Source organism: Vulpes vulpes, chromosome 7 (genome assembly GCF_048418805.1).
Source record: "Vulpes vulpes isolate BD-2025 chromosome 7, VulVul3, whole genome shotgun sequence".
Lineage (NCBI taxonomy): Eukaryota > Metazoa > Chordata > Mammalia > Carnivora > Canidae > Vulpes > Vulpes vulpes.
Genome location: NC_132786.1, coordinates 74,373,465 through 74,388,957, shown reverse-complemented (window position 1 = coordinate 74,388,957; position 15,493 = coordinate 74,373,465). Strand labels below are relative to the sequence as shown.

The 15,493-nt window shown below is 37.9% G+C and overlaps 1 protein-coding gene across 6 annotated transcripts in view; it reads right to left on the bottom strand.

Moving 5' to 3' along the window:
- The window catches only part of GRM8 (glutamate metabotropic receptor 8), a 746,206-nt gene that overhangs the window by 525,859 nt on the left and 204,854 nt on the right, over positions 1-15,493 (bottom strand). The gene's annotated exons all lie outside the window — the stretch shown is intronic.

Here is a 15,493-nt window from a genome sequence, read left to right as displayed (position 1 = left end):
TGTGAGCATGGGAAATTTCTTCAATCTATGACTCAGTTTTCTCAAATTTCAAATGGGATTAATAATAATCAGTGCCATCTCATAAGGTGATTGTTAAGGGTAAATAATTTAACATATATGCAAAGTGCCTGGCACATGGTAACCAAATGTAAATGTTAGCTTTCATTTCTATAAGAATATTAACTTGATTGATAATAAATGATAAATAAACCTGATTATTAGATTGATTTTATGTCTAACAGCCTTGCAAACTCTCTTATTAGTTCAAATAGTTTGGAGATCATTTTAGATTCCTTCTTAATAATGATATAATCTACAAGTAGGAACAAACTTAGTTTCTTCCTCTTATTCCTTATACCTATAAATATTTCTCTTTCTTGTCTTACTATATTATCTAAGACTTACAGCATCATAAGTGGAGCAGGAAATAAGAACATTTCTGTCTAACTCCCTTTAAAAGATATATGCTAAAATTTCACCTTTAAGATTTATGTTGCCATAATTTTTTGTTAGATACTTTTTATCAGGTTAAGGAAGGCCCACTGCATTCCTAGATTGATAGCAATTTTTATCATAAATGGATCTTGATGTAGGTATTTAGATTTTCCTTAATTTAATCCCTACATGGTAGTTTAAACATTTAGCAACAATATACTTTGGCCTGGGAATCAGCAAACTACAGCCTAGACAACCTGTTTTGTAAGGAAAAAAAATTTTAAATACAATTTTTAAAAAGCATATTAGAACATATCCACACCTGTTTATTTACATATTATCCATAGTTGCTTTCAAACAATAAAGACAGGGATGAGTAGCTGACAGAGACCACATGGCTCATAAAGCCTGAAATAGTTACCATCTGGCGCCCCTTAGAGAAAAAGTCTGCCCACTCTGATATACAGCATATTAAACCCCTCATCTTACAATTTATACTCTATATTGGAGGACTGAGGAATAAACAGGGAAGCAGGACAACGAGGTTTTTTGAAAAAAAAAAAATGTCTCTTCCAGCTCCCTAATTTCTCTGTTCCACCTCCTTTCCTGTCAAAGGTTCTCTTTTCGCTCTACTTCCTCACATTCCTTTTTTTTTCATCTCTTACTCTTTTGTCCCCTTATTCTATATTTTTTTAAAAGCAATACAAAATCTCCTCCTCTAACTAAATCAAGAAGAAAATGGGCCAATATTTCTTCAATATTTAGTATGTGCCAAGTGCTATACTCAATTACTTCATTCAAAGTTCAGTCACTCAACAAATACATATTGGGCATTATATGTCAGGTACTTATTCTAGGGGCTTAAAATGTAGTAGTGAACCCAACAAAGATTCCTGCTATGAAGCTCATAATTTAATGGAGGGAAACAAACAATAAAAAAGTATATAAGGGCTGAAAGCTATCAACAAAAGGAGGAGAGATGTGGGACAAAAGCAGGGAAGGAATATGTTTTGCTTTGCAGAACCAACAGTTCCAGCCAAAGAGATGCCCAACTGTGTGTTTCACCTGATAACCCCTTACTAGGTGTGCCTTGCTTGATATCCTCTTATGTGAGCCAGTTTGAGCAGGACTAGAGCTAAGGACCTGTACAGAAGCCCAAGTTGTCCTGACGTTACCTTTAGCTCCTTTCAATACTAAAATCTCCTACATCTGGGTGGAGTTTTCCAAACACTTTTTTAAATGCACAGTGTATAGCATGTGCAGATAGGTATGCATAATTGAACAGAAGTGTCTAGGCAGGGCAGCCCCGGTGGGGGGAGCAGTTTAGCATGGCCTGCAGCCCAGGGCGTGATCCTGGAGACCCTGGATCGAGTCCCACTTCAGTCTCTCTGTATGATGTCTGCTTCTCCCTCTGCCTGTGTCTCTGCCTCTGTCTCTGTCTCTATGAATCAATAAATAAAATCTTAAAAAAAAAACACTTAAAAAAAAAAGAAGTGTCTAGGCAAGTTCCCTGCCCTGCTCCCTAATACACTGAATAAAAGCTTCCTGTACCATTCCCACAGAAGGCAGTGCTTTGAGAGCTATCTCTCTGTCTCCTTTCTTGTAATAAGTAATAAAATGTCCTTTGCTTTCAACATTTCCTTGAGTTATGTTCAGGGCACCCTAACCCACAATCTCTTCAGTCCAGTCATAAGATCAACATGGATTTCACTATGTGAATGTGCTTCATAAATAATCATTATTTAATGTATGATATAATTCTTTCAAGAGTTTCATGATTTTAAATTAATCATATATGTGGTATCTAAATGTAGTGTCTCCCTTGATTGGATGGAGTCCCCAAATGTGGGCAAATGATTGGGGCCCCAGCAGTGGAAGGATTCACCTGAGGCACAACAAAGGAGATAGAAGTTGATTGAGTCCACCCCTCAAGGAGCAGATGAGTGGCTATCTACCTGAGGCAGTGGGTAGGGGCTGTTTTTAAAGGGGGAAGAGGAGCAGGTGTGGTGACATATAGCATTTTCCCTTTATTGGTAAATGTTCCTAGTTGTAAGTAGCCCATTGGTCAGTTAGGCCTGTGGATATTCTGAAGTGGGTCTCCTAATGGATCTGTCTGTATTCAGCCAGGGAGTTGGGGTTACTTTGGGCACTTCTGCATTAATCAAGTTTCCATTGCTCAAACCTGTTGCCTAAAAGTGGCCTCCTACAATATATTTATTATAATTTCATAGATTTCTAGATAAATCATATTTCTTTGTAATAAAAACTACTTGGATGCTATAGAGCTAGACTCTTGGATTTTGTTCTTGAATTACTTATTTTAAAAAAAATTATACCTAGGGGCACCTGGGTGGCTCAGTTAAGCATCTGACTTTTGATTTTGGCTCAGGTCATGATCTCAGGTATCAAGCCCCACCTTGGGTTCCCTGCTCTGCTGGGAGTCAGCTTCTCCCTCTTCCTTTGCCGCTATGCCCACCACCCCTGCCCCACTCCTGTGCATGTTCTCAATTTCTCTCTAATTAATTAATTAAACCTAGATTTTCAAATATTAGTTTTGCTTCAAATAAATCTAAGGACCTGGAGATTTATTTACTTTACCCCTAGAAATTAGGAGACAATATTACGTTCTCAATCTCCTATAAAGTCTCAGATTGTATTCTTGAAAAGTCACTTCACCACTTGAGTATCTTATTTTTAAAATCTCTTGATTAACAGGTACATTGCCAAGCTCAAATCCCATCTTGCACACTGTAATGCTACCATAATATTACTGGTAAGAAAGGCAGTTATAGAGAAGGATTTTCCGGAAAAAAATGTTTCTACTTACTCTTTAGTCACAAATTGAGGGGCTCCAGCCACTCAGCATAAAACATGAACAACATAAAAATAGGTCATACAAATTTGATCTCTTATCTATGGACGTTGAGGTTTAAAGGCAGTCACTTTGACCTAGGTTTACAGGTACATGATATTAAGAAATTTAAATAATACGTGTGTTTATTGTTAAAAAGAAAACCATAGGCGCAAGATAAGATCTTAGACCAAGCCATGAAACCTGGGCTTAATACCCAACCTAACTGCAGTTTCAACCCCCCTCAGAAATATATCTTACCCATTGGCCAGTCAGGACTTTTCTGATAGATACCAATGAACTACTCTGTCACAAGGGTCCTCTCCATTGCCCAAAAGAAGATGAGCTAATCTGTAAGATAAGACCCACTGCTCTTAAACCACCCTAACCCTAAGGGAAAGTGATCTTGCCTGAAACAATCTTTTCTCTTCTTTTCCTAATAACTTCCTTGCCCTACCCTACTCCCTATAAAACCTTTCATTTTGCACAACTCCTTAGTTGTTGTTCTACACTCTCCTTGCTAGATTAGATGCTGCTCGATTTATGAATCACTTGATAGTCAATTAGATCTTTGAATTTACTCAGTTGAATTTTTGCTCTTTAACAGTGTGTAATCAATATATGAAAAATACAGTCAAGAATTTAAATCAATCAGCCACAGACACTGATTGCATTTATTGAGTGGCCCTTAGGCATTATCTTAGGCCCTGGGGATTCAGTGCTGAGAATAAAAAGGTCAAGACCCCTGCCTTCATTATGCTTATAGCCAAGTAGGAAAACCAAATAATAAATACATAATTAGATGGATTAGGAGAGCCATGAAGAAGGAAGGAAGGTGCAGGATTGCTCTTAATAAGGACTAAACTTAGTCCAGTATGGAGGGAGAGGATAGTCAGAGAAGCCTGTCCTGTAGAAGTGGTGTTTCAGCTCCACTTGAAGGACATGTCCAAGTTAGTTAAGCAAAATTGCTCTTTTTAGAGCAAGTAGGAAGAGAAGGAAAGAACATTTGAAGAGAAGAAACTGCAAAGGGCTTGATACAAGAGTGAATACAATGCTTAGGGTTGAAAAAGAAGTCTGGTGTACCTGATGGAAAACAGGACAAAGTGAGTACCGAGTGAGGTGAAGCTGGAGACAGGCAGGGGCTGGGTCAGGTCTGGCTAAAAGTCTGCATTTAACTCTAAGAGCAAAGAGAAACCACTAGGGGGGATTTTTAGTAGTGGAGTGACATCTAGTTTCCATTTTATAAAGCTCAGTAGGGTGCTATGTGAAGCCCGGATCAGAAGGGAACAAGAATGAAGTATACTTAAGAGGCTGTTGTAATCATGCAGAGGACAGGGACAGGGATGTACGCAGAGGTACAGGCTGTGGGTGGGCAAAGGTGAACAGATCCAAATCAACAGGGACAGTGTGGGGGATGAGTGAGAAGAAAAAGCCAACAATTAACCCTCATTTTCTGACTGGCTAGATATAAGGGTCATTCACTAGGATGGAGAACATGGAAAGATGCTACTTCACACCGGGTTAGACTCTATTTCAAATGTTTTAGGGTTGGAGATAGGGGTGGAGATCCCTTCCAGACCACTTCTGCCAACCAAACTAAGTTATTAGTTGCAAAAAAAAAATTATTTCATTGGTCTCTTTTTTACTGAAGGTATAAGTAGAGTGTCATCCTTAGAAAAAAGAAACAGATGTCTTTTAAGAAAGGCAGGAGTCTGAGAAAACTTAAAGACTGCTTTCCACTGAAGCCTGAGCACTGGGATGGGGTGCAGTGGGGAGAATAGTATGATACTGTCATTTAAAAATTATAATATATATTTGGTCTTCATCCCTATTTCTAGCTCAGAGCTCATAAAAACCCTGGAATTACCTAAGCAGTGAGAACTATAAAAGTGTCTTTTGTTATGTTAACGAGGTGATTTTTGCAAAGTGCTTACATATGGGGCCTGGTTTGCCAGGATCTTCAACCCTGAGAGTGGAGGGTTGAAACTTCCAGTCCCACTCCCCAACTTCCAAAGGAAGGAAGAGGGCCTGGAGATTCAGTTCAATGATTTATTCAACCTGGCTTATGTAATGAAACCTCCATAAAAACCCAAAAAGAATGGGATTCAGAGAGTTATAAATTGGTGAACATTTGGAGATTTGAAAGAGTGGTGCTCTTGGTAAGGGCATAGAAGTTCCATGCCCTTCCCTCATACCTTGCCCTTTGCATTTCTTCCATCTGGCTCTTCCTGAGTCCTATCATTTTATAAGAAACCAGTGATCTAGTGAGTAAACAAATTTCCTGAGTTCTGGGAGCCACTTTAGCAAATTAATGAAACCTGAGGAGGGGGTCATGAGACCTCTGATATTTAGCCAGTCAGAAGTACAGGTAATATGCTGGGCTTGCCAATGGTGTCTGAAGCAGGACTGGGGAGGCAGTCTTATGGGACTGATCCTTTAACCTGTGGGATATGACACTATCTCGGGGTAGAGTCTGAATTGAGCTGAACTGTAGGACACCCAGCTGGTGTCCCTAGAATTCACTGATGCTGTGTGGAACCCCTACACACAACACTCATATTGAAATTGCTCAGAACACCAAAAGAGACAGGAATTGGAGTGGAACTCCAGAGAGATACGACTGACTCAAAAGAGGTAACACATCAAAGAACATTCGGATTACTTTACAACTCTGCTGAGGGCTGACAGTGTTCTAATCATTTAAACATTTCCCTTTTTCTTTCCTTCCTTGGTGAATGGTGATATGCCTATTGATTACACCATAAAGATAACAGGGGAAGGAAGAGAGGACTGCTTTTCTCATTCTATCCTCTTTCTAGAGCCCTCTTCCTGGTTCCAAACACTCCAAAGGGTATGCAGAATTTATAGTTATGGGGGAAGTTGTTTCTGAGCATGATTAAATACTTTATTTCACATAAAAGCTTGCAAATACCAAGATATCTGATTACAGAATCATATCATTTCTACTTTTAAGTTATATTCTAGATCACATTATATGCTAATTATGATCAAATATTTTGCAATAATGCAAATGTATTTGAATAATCAATCTGTATTTCCTATTCAACTCTAAATATATACTCTAGTGGCTCTCAAATGTGGTTCCCAGGCTAGGAGCATTAACATCACTTGGGATTTTGTTAGAATACAAATTCATGGGCCTCATTGTAGACAGAGTGAATCAGAATTCAGGAGGTGGAGCCCAGCAATTTTCTTAAAAAGCCTTTCAGGTGATTCTGATGCATGCTAATGTTTGAGAACCACTGTTTTAGAACAGTATTTCCAACTTTTTCACATTTAAAAGTGATGGTATTTGTACAATACCCCATATTAAGAGAAGCTGCTAGAGGCTTGAAGCCACCAGCCCAAAGCCCTGTTCAGTGGTGTTGGCCTGAGCACCCACCACAACCTTTTCACAGCCTACAGGGAAATTGACCTAGAGATACTCACACCAGTGCAAAATGTTCACTGTAGTTTTGTTTCTAATAATAAAAATCTAGGACTCACCTGAAAACCCATCAACAGAGAAGAATGGATAAATTGTAGTATGTTTGCACATTAGAATACCATTCACAGTTAAAATGAATTCATTGAAGCTACCTGTTTCAACACTAAGAAATCTCAAAAACATTATGCTAAGCAAAACAGGTTGTAGAATACATATAGTTTGATGTTTATATAATGTTTACAACATGCTGTACAATATTGGGTATTGTTTGTGGCATGTCTGGTTGCAGTAAAATCATAACATAATAAGACATGATAAGCAGTCTATTTGGGGCTGTAGTTAGCTCTCAAGCAGCATGGCAAGAGGAAAGAGGATCAGGGATGTGTACTAACAGGGCTTCACTAATGTTATTTTTTTAAAAGATTTTATTTATTTATTCATGAGAGAGAGAGAGAGAGAGGCAGAGACACAGGCAGAGGGAGAATCAGGCTCCATGCAGGGAGCCCAATGTGGGACTCAATCCCAGGACTCCAGGATCACGCCTGGGCCGAAGGCAGGGGCTAAATCGCTGAGCCACCCGGGCTGCCTACCAATGTTATTTCTTACACCATCTAAAGAAAATATAGCAGTAAGTTAAGATTTGACATGAGGGGAGATGAGTGCACGGGCATTTCTTTACTACTTTTTATACTTTTCTGTATATATGAAATATTTCATTAAAAATTTTTATTCAAGGGACACCTGGGTGGCTCAACTGGTTAGGCATCCCATTCTTGACTTCCGCTCAGGTCTTGATCTCAGGGTCGAGAGATTGTGCCCTACTTGGAACTTGCGCTGGGCATAGAGCCTGTTTAAGAGTCTCTCTTCCAACTTCCCTATGCCCCTCCCCCCTGTCATGCACATGCACGCTCTCCAAAATAAATAAAAAGACTTTTTGATTAAAAAAATCAGTTGGAATTTGCTATTAAACTACCTGAGGGACACCTGGGTGGCTCAGCAGTTTAGCACCTGCCTTCAGCCCAGGGCATGATCCTGGAATCCTGGGATCTAGTCCCATGTCGGGCTCCCTGAATGGAGCCTGCTTCTCCCTCTGCCTGTGTCTCTGCCTCTCTTTGTGTCTCTCATTAATAAATAAATAAAATCTTTAAAAAAATAAATAAATAAACTACCTGAGTTTTAAGACCAACTATGACAAGAGATCTTTGGTATTAGGGAGATTATTTTCTTTCTCAGACCTTCAGGTTCCTCATTTGCAAAACAGAGGAAGTTCAATTCAGTGACCTCTGAAATCTGTCTGCCTCTTTTACCCTCTCTGACCTATTTTGGTGCTCAAACAGAAAAAGCTCAAACCCCTGGCCTTTTTCCTCCCCACAGACAGGCTGCAGCCTTGCCTCCTCGTCCAGCTGTCCCCACTAATAGCCCCCTCACTTATAATGGCCTCAGCAACTGGGAGGGGGACTAATAACATATCACAAAGCAGAAGTCATAAAACCTGTGTTCTAAGATATATTTTAAGGCAAAAGGAATAAAAATAAAACCAGAAAAGTCTGGCACACAGACAAGCTGTGTGGGATTTAGAAAATGCCCTTGAATTTGTAAGCAACCTTTCCTTGAAGAAGAACCTTCCCTAAGATTCCCTAAGCAGTGGATTTCACCAAGTGGAAGTGAATTTTGAATCAACACCACAGCATTATACACTACTTCATCCCTATTCTTTGGGCATCACCTCCACTTCTTTTCCCCACCTCAATATCAAACACAATACAACACCACTAATTAGCTGATTTTTTCCCATTGTCCACTGATTCTCTAGAGCTTATTTACCTTTTCAAATAGTTTTTTTTCTTGATCCTTTGAATGTGATCAATCATTTCAATAACATAAATATCATAATTCATAGTTCATAATATTGATGAACTATGCCTACAAAGTGTGGCCAACTTTGACTAAATATTTACTACAAAATACTGTACATTATCTCAAATTATACAATTTTATACCCACCACCAAGATTTGTCATATTTTTTAGTTTTGCTAATTTACATATTCAAATCAGCACGCCAGATAAGGATAGCATTTTCTGCTTTGTGACACCATATCACAAGTGTGGTTCCAGACCTCTTTTGAAGCATTTGATTAGTGCGATGTGGTAGGAAACATATTTCATATTGACTGATAAGTAATATAAGTCAAAAACAAGACAATCTGGTTTCAGCTCTAACATGTACTAAATAATCTAAGGAAATTGTCTCTTAGCCTTGCTTTCCTAATCTATGATAGGTACAAATAGGGCTTTGTTAATAAGGTCCTACCAATCTCTGAAATCCTTTGGTCCCTTGGAATGTCCATATAAACCAACTGTTCTAGCCTTATATATGTAGTCCCAGTCTAAGTTGTCAACTTTTTTGGTTGAAAAATGAAAAATTCGGGCAGCCCAGGTGGCTCAGCCATTTAGCACTGCCTTCAGCCCAGGGTGTGATCCTGGAGACCTGGGATATAGTCCCAGTCGGGTCCCACATCAGGTTCCCAGCATGGAGCCTGCTTCTCCCTCTGCCAATGTCTCTGCCCCTCTCTCTGTGTCTCTCATGAATAAATAAATAAAATCTTTAAAAAAAAAAAAAGAAAAATGAAAAATTCATTAATGAACATGTAGACTCCAGCTAGATTCAATGTAGTATATGTATACATATTTACTTATTTATATATAATGCATATATTTTAACAGAAAAAAATACACAGAACATTTATCACACAAAAAAAATAAATGCTCAGCATTCTATTATTATACATAATAGCATACAGTTCATGCTTGCTAAATTAATTAATTAATTATTAAGTTCATACCATGTCAGAGACTATGCTAGGTACTTATGCAATTTCTTATTTAATTCTTACAGCAACTCTGAGAGGCAGATACTTTCTACCTGGTATGAATGATAGTACTATAAGATTCTAAGTCTGTCTTGGCACATCTCAGGGACAATATTAAACATAATTCAACACCAAAAACAGACATATGCTTTGTAAATGAACTTTTTAAGAATTTCACCCCTGTATATTACTCTAACAATGTCTTGCTTTTGTTTAACATTTATCTTCAGCTTTATACTTCAATATTCCCATGACATTTTCTGTTATTCATTGTTTTAATGTGCCTCTCTGGTGATTAAAAACAAAGCTAAAATAATGGGGCCTGGAATGACAATTAGTCAGTGGGATATATCCAGACCTTATTCTCACTTAGAGAAACACAGAAGAATTTTAACACCTTGTGGTACCTAGAATTACCTGTGGTACCTATTTTATCTTCACCAAACTACTTAATATATTATGTACATCAAGTTTATAACTTCCCTTGAGGGTCTATTAATCTGGTTAGAAAAATGCAGTCAATAATGTGCATTGGGTTATAGCAAAACATCTGAAAGGGCCCTTCATACTCAAATGGAAAAGATGGAGAAATGTAGAGGGAATGCTAGGTCAATTAGTAACGAGTGGAACAACTGTCCTCAAAAGACTAGTGATTAAGAAAAGATTCTCAACCTGGAGAAAGACTTGTGCCTCAGGGTTCTCCCCTTGATCTTCTTCTGTTCCCAAATATTACCAATGACTTCAATGGACAGAAAGGTTCTAAAATCTGAAGATGACAAAAAGTTGAGTGGGGTAATAAATGGATTATATAAATCAAAATAAACTTGACAGGGTAAAGATATGAGTCAAGCCAAACAAATTAAAAGTTAACAGAGATAAGTTTGAGATTCAAAAAGAAATTTCCTAAGTACAGACTGTTTTGAAAAAACTGGCCTGGCAACTACCTTAAAAGATATATAGGAACTTGAGCTGACAGTAAATTCAATATGAATCAACAATACAGTATGACTACCTGAAAGCTGGTGCCACTTTTAGCGATATTAGAAATAAGAAATTTCTGCAATAACAAAAATAAAGGATTTAAAAGAACTGAGGCCATAGGCCTGCTCTTCTTGATGCTGCTAATTTATTTCCATATTATATATAGTTTTTGGTGTTGAACCTTAAAGATATAGAGAAAGTGGCATTGAACCTTAAAGATGTAGAAAATGACATTTGGTTTCCTACACCACAAGGGTACCATGTCAGATGAAGAGACATTTTAAAATACAATTCTTTTTTGAAAAAGGTATTAATCTGGAGGAAAGAAGACTAAAGAAGGATATGATATCTATTTTTAAAATATTTTTAAAGTTGTATATAGAATGAAAATAGCCCTACTCTGAAGGACTCCAAGAGGTCAAATGAGAATCAATAGGTTCAAAGAAAGCAGACAATAACTTGGCATAACAAGGGCATTTATGGGATAGGATTATGAGATTGGGGAGTTTCCCCCATGTTAGATAAAGGGATAATAGACTGAATCATCTATTGGTAGGATATTGCATAGGGAATTAACACACCAGTGGAAGTTTTGTCTCAGTGAATTTTGAGGCCCCTTGTAAAACTTAAGGAAAATAAATTCACGATCTACAAGTTGCCTAAAAAGAAGGTGACTGTTAAAGATTTACTCTTGTTGCTAATAGTCTCAGCAAGATATGGTTTGAAGGGCAGCCCAGGTGGCTCAGCAGTTTAGCGCCGCCTTCAGCCCAGGGCATGATCCTGGAGACCCGGGATCTGGATCGAGTCCCACGTCGGGCTCCCTGCATGAAGCCTGCTTCTCTCTCTGCCTGTGACTCTGCCTCTCTCTCTACCTCTCTCTCTGTGTCTCTCATGAATAAATAAAACCTTTAAAAAAAAAAAAAAAGAAGGAAGAAAACAGAGGATAGAATGTTTCATTAAAAAAAAAAAAAGATATGGTTTGAAGTTAAATCTACTTTCCACCCCCTCCCCAAATATGTATACACACATACAAAAAACAAGCATGATTCCTTTCAAAGAGGAATAAACACAAGCCTCATTAGTTCAGGTTTTACTCTTTGAAATTTGTAGTAATTCAGAGGGGAATAGGATTAGTTTGCCATCTGAAAGGAAAAAAAAACATGTTTGTGAAGTAAATTAAAATTCTGGGAGGTAAGCTTGTCCTTATATCTAAAGTCAAAACTATTAAAAATGAGCTTGGAATTTCTGTACAAAAAAATCTTTCTAATTTCTAAATGATCCCTTCTTTACCTCAAGTCAGGTAGGATTAAGCAGCTATAAGTATTTGTGAGCAGCTGTTGGACCCTGGCTCACGGGTGCCAATGTGTCCCCGTGGATGCCCCAGAGACTCAGATCCCAGACAGGCAGATGCAATTAGCAAGAGGGTTTATTGAACGTTTGCGCAAACGGGCTCTCCGCCTCCGAGGAGGAAGAGAGCCCCGATTAGCAATTACAGGTATCTTTTAAAGGCAAAAGAAAAAAACCTGCTTAAAGACAAAAGAACCGCGGGAGTCGCATAGCATTCAGGTTATCGATTTCTCAGGTCAACATGAGCCTATTCATGTTATTCATATTATTTATTCCAATCAGGGAGTGGGGGGAAATGGTTTTCTTATCACAAACAGAATGCTTTTTGTTGCTAAAACTTCAGGAAGGCACCTGGATGGGCTGCCTCTGGATTCGGGCTGATCCTACTTGGGGGGGGGGTGGGGGGGGGGGGTTCTTCACAGCATTTATTCTGAACACAGTTGATCCTTTAACAACATGGATTTGAACTGCGCAGGTCCACAGATTTTTTTTTTTTAAATAAATACAGTTCAATAATGTAAATTTTCTTTTCCTTATGATTTTCTTAACATTTTCTTTTCTCTATCTTACTCTATTATAAGAATACAGAATACAATATACATAACATATAAAATATGTGTTAATTGATTATGCTCTTGGTAAGGCTTCCAATCAACAGTCTATTAGTAATTAAGTTTTGGGGGAGTCAAAAGTTATACCCAGATTTTTGATTGTGCAGGGCATCAGCACCCCTAACCTCTGCCTTGTTCAAGGCTTATCTATATTATACAAACTACTGAAAATAAGTTATTTTTTTAATGTTAAGAAATCCAGCTTTCATGTGACCTGGGCATTTCCCAAGTTTAAATTAGGCCCCACTAATTCAAGTTATTAAGGAACTTCTTTGGTGATATGTTGCTTTGAATTCTTGATTACAGTTAAGCAAGAAATTATAATAGAGATTTACTAACCAAAGCAATTACAAACTAGAGAGAGATAAATGTATAATGAATAGTCTAAAACTTAACTTAAAAAAAATCCAACCAAAGCCAGAGAATCACACAAACTGGCCACAAATTATAGACACTGAATCAGCCCATTGAACCTAATGCTGACAAATGCATAATGGGCAGGACCCCATGGGCATGTGACCTATGCAGTTCGCTCAGGGCCCTGCACCCAGACTGGTTGCACACTTGGCTTAATGTTCTACTGTCAATGTCTTGAAAGTCAATAATTTTTTAACTTGAGGCCCTATAGATTAAGTAGGTAGTCCTGGAGCTTGGTACAGAATCATGACCGAGATACAAAAGGCAAGCAAATGAAACGCGAATATACTGACAAAATCTAAATATTCCATTTATTAATGAGTAATGATATCCTGTAATCAAGGCACAGCCTGTTGGTTATTTTTTTTTTAATTTTTTTTTTAATTTTTTATTTATTTATGATAGTCACAGAGAGAGAGAGAGAGGCAGAGACACAGGCGGAGGGAGAAGCAGGCTCCATGCACCCGGAGCCTGATATGGGATTCGATCCCGGGTCTCCAGGATCACGCCCTGGGCCAAAGGCAGGCGCCAAACCACTGCGCCACCCAGGGATCCCAGCCTGTTGGTTAAAGTTAGAAAGAATTACTTTGCTTGTTTAATGTGTAAACTAAGGCTAATTCACGAATTTGCTAATTGTTTTCCTCTGCTGCAGATGCGAGCTGCCAACCAGTGGAACTTGAGTATTCAAAAGTAATCAGCCACCATTTCAAACTCCATCAAAAAGTCATGTATCATTTTCAGAAGGCATGAAATTTTGGTACATTTTTACTGGAGTTACAGAAGGAGTGATGAAGCTAGTGTGAATTTTAAGACAAAAACAATCTCTTCAATTTACCATGTAACATGAGAAGGGGCAAAGAACCACTGTAGTACCTTCAGCTTTTTCAGTATTCTCTGGATTGTGAACTGCCAAAGCTACACGTGAATGAGGGAATTGTGAACCTTTGCTCAAATTAATTCTCCCTCATGTGGGATGTAAAGTTCCTTCACCAGTCATAGACAGATACCTTTATACTCATATTTACATGACAGAAGGAGTTGCCCAAAACCTTAAATATCACAAAAAAATTGTATATGTCACTATTGTCTCTACCTCATTCATTTCTAAATTTTTTTTTAAGATTTTATTTATTTATTCATGAGAGACAGAGAGAGAGAGGCAAGAGACACAGGCAGAGGGAGAAGCAGGTTCCAAGCAGCGAGCTTGATGTGGGACCCAATCCCGGGTATCCAAGATCACACCCTGGGCTGAAGGCAGCGCTAAACTGCTGAGCCACCCAGGCTGCCCCATTCATTTCTAAATTTAATTCATTTCTAAACACATAAGTCTAGAAATGAAACAATCAGGTAAAAAAGAAAATCAAGATGAAGTACATATATAAAATCCATTTTAGTTTTAACTTAACAAATGTTTCCCCACTTAATTTCAAATTCATAAGTAGAGTATATGTAGATGTAGAGAAGGTATTTAATAGCACCCTAGATTTATATAACATTTGTTCCAAAGAGCACAAAGAACATTCACATACAGCATATGATTTGTCTATACAATAACCCTATAAAAATCAGGGAAAAAATGCATTATCCTCATTTTAAAAATGGTAGAACTGTGCCACAACTGTGGCAAGATAAAAGTTTGCCCAAAATGTCACACACATACACACACACACACATACACACACACACACACCAGAAAGTAAACCATGTTTTGCAAATTATTTCTCCTTTTTAACATTTTCATATGATTAGAATCTCAGTGAAAGATTATTATGAAATGTATGCCAACAAAAGATATTAGTTACAATATAATTTCAATTATAAATCATTTTACCTGGAGCTCCATGAGGTACTAAAATTTTTTTTAAATATACAAATTAAGAGATTTTATTTTTGAATCTAATCTGATATTATATTTAAATTTCACACCAGCTCATATTCTACTGACAAAAGAAAACTAATATGAGACAACCTATGATAGGAGCAGTCTATTAAACAAAATTATATTTTGATTTCTAAAACTGCCTTGAGAGAACTAAGGTTACAATTTCTGGAAGGGGCCATATACAAGTAAGAAAAAGAGCCACAGTTCATACAAAGAAACATTTTGTAGTCTGTAATTACAGCTCAGTTTCCTGACTCCCTAAGACAACCTCAAATCCTTAGTCAAATAGTTGTAGATTTTTGCTCAATTTAAAAACCCTCCGGGAGTCACGTCTTTAATTGGCGTTGTGATGTCTTACGTCATGATGTTGCGTCACCACGTGATGACGCTGTGCCATCACACACATCATCGCATATTGACACAATGTCATGGCATAATATCATCAAATTAAATTCGACAGCCCTCCCTCAGCCTAGCCCCAGGAAGGGCAAGAGAAATTAAAAGACTTTCTTTGCTCTTGTCAATACTCCTGGCCTGTAGGAGAGAACGGCCGACTTCACAAATCATTTCCTGGCCTCCTAAAACTTACTGGATCCCACAGTAGAAGTATTTGAAAGTTATAAGGGGAGTTCATGGGGATAGTTTTCATG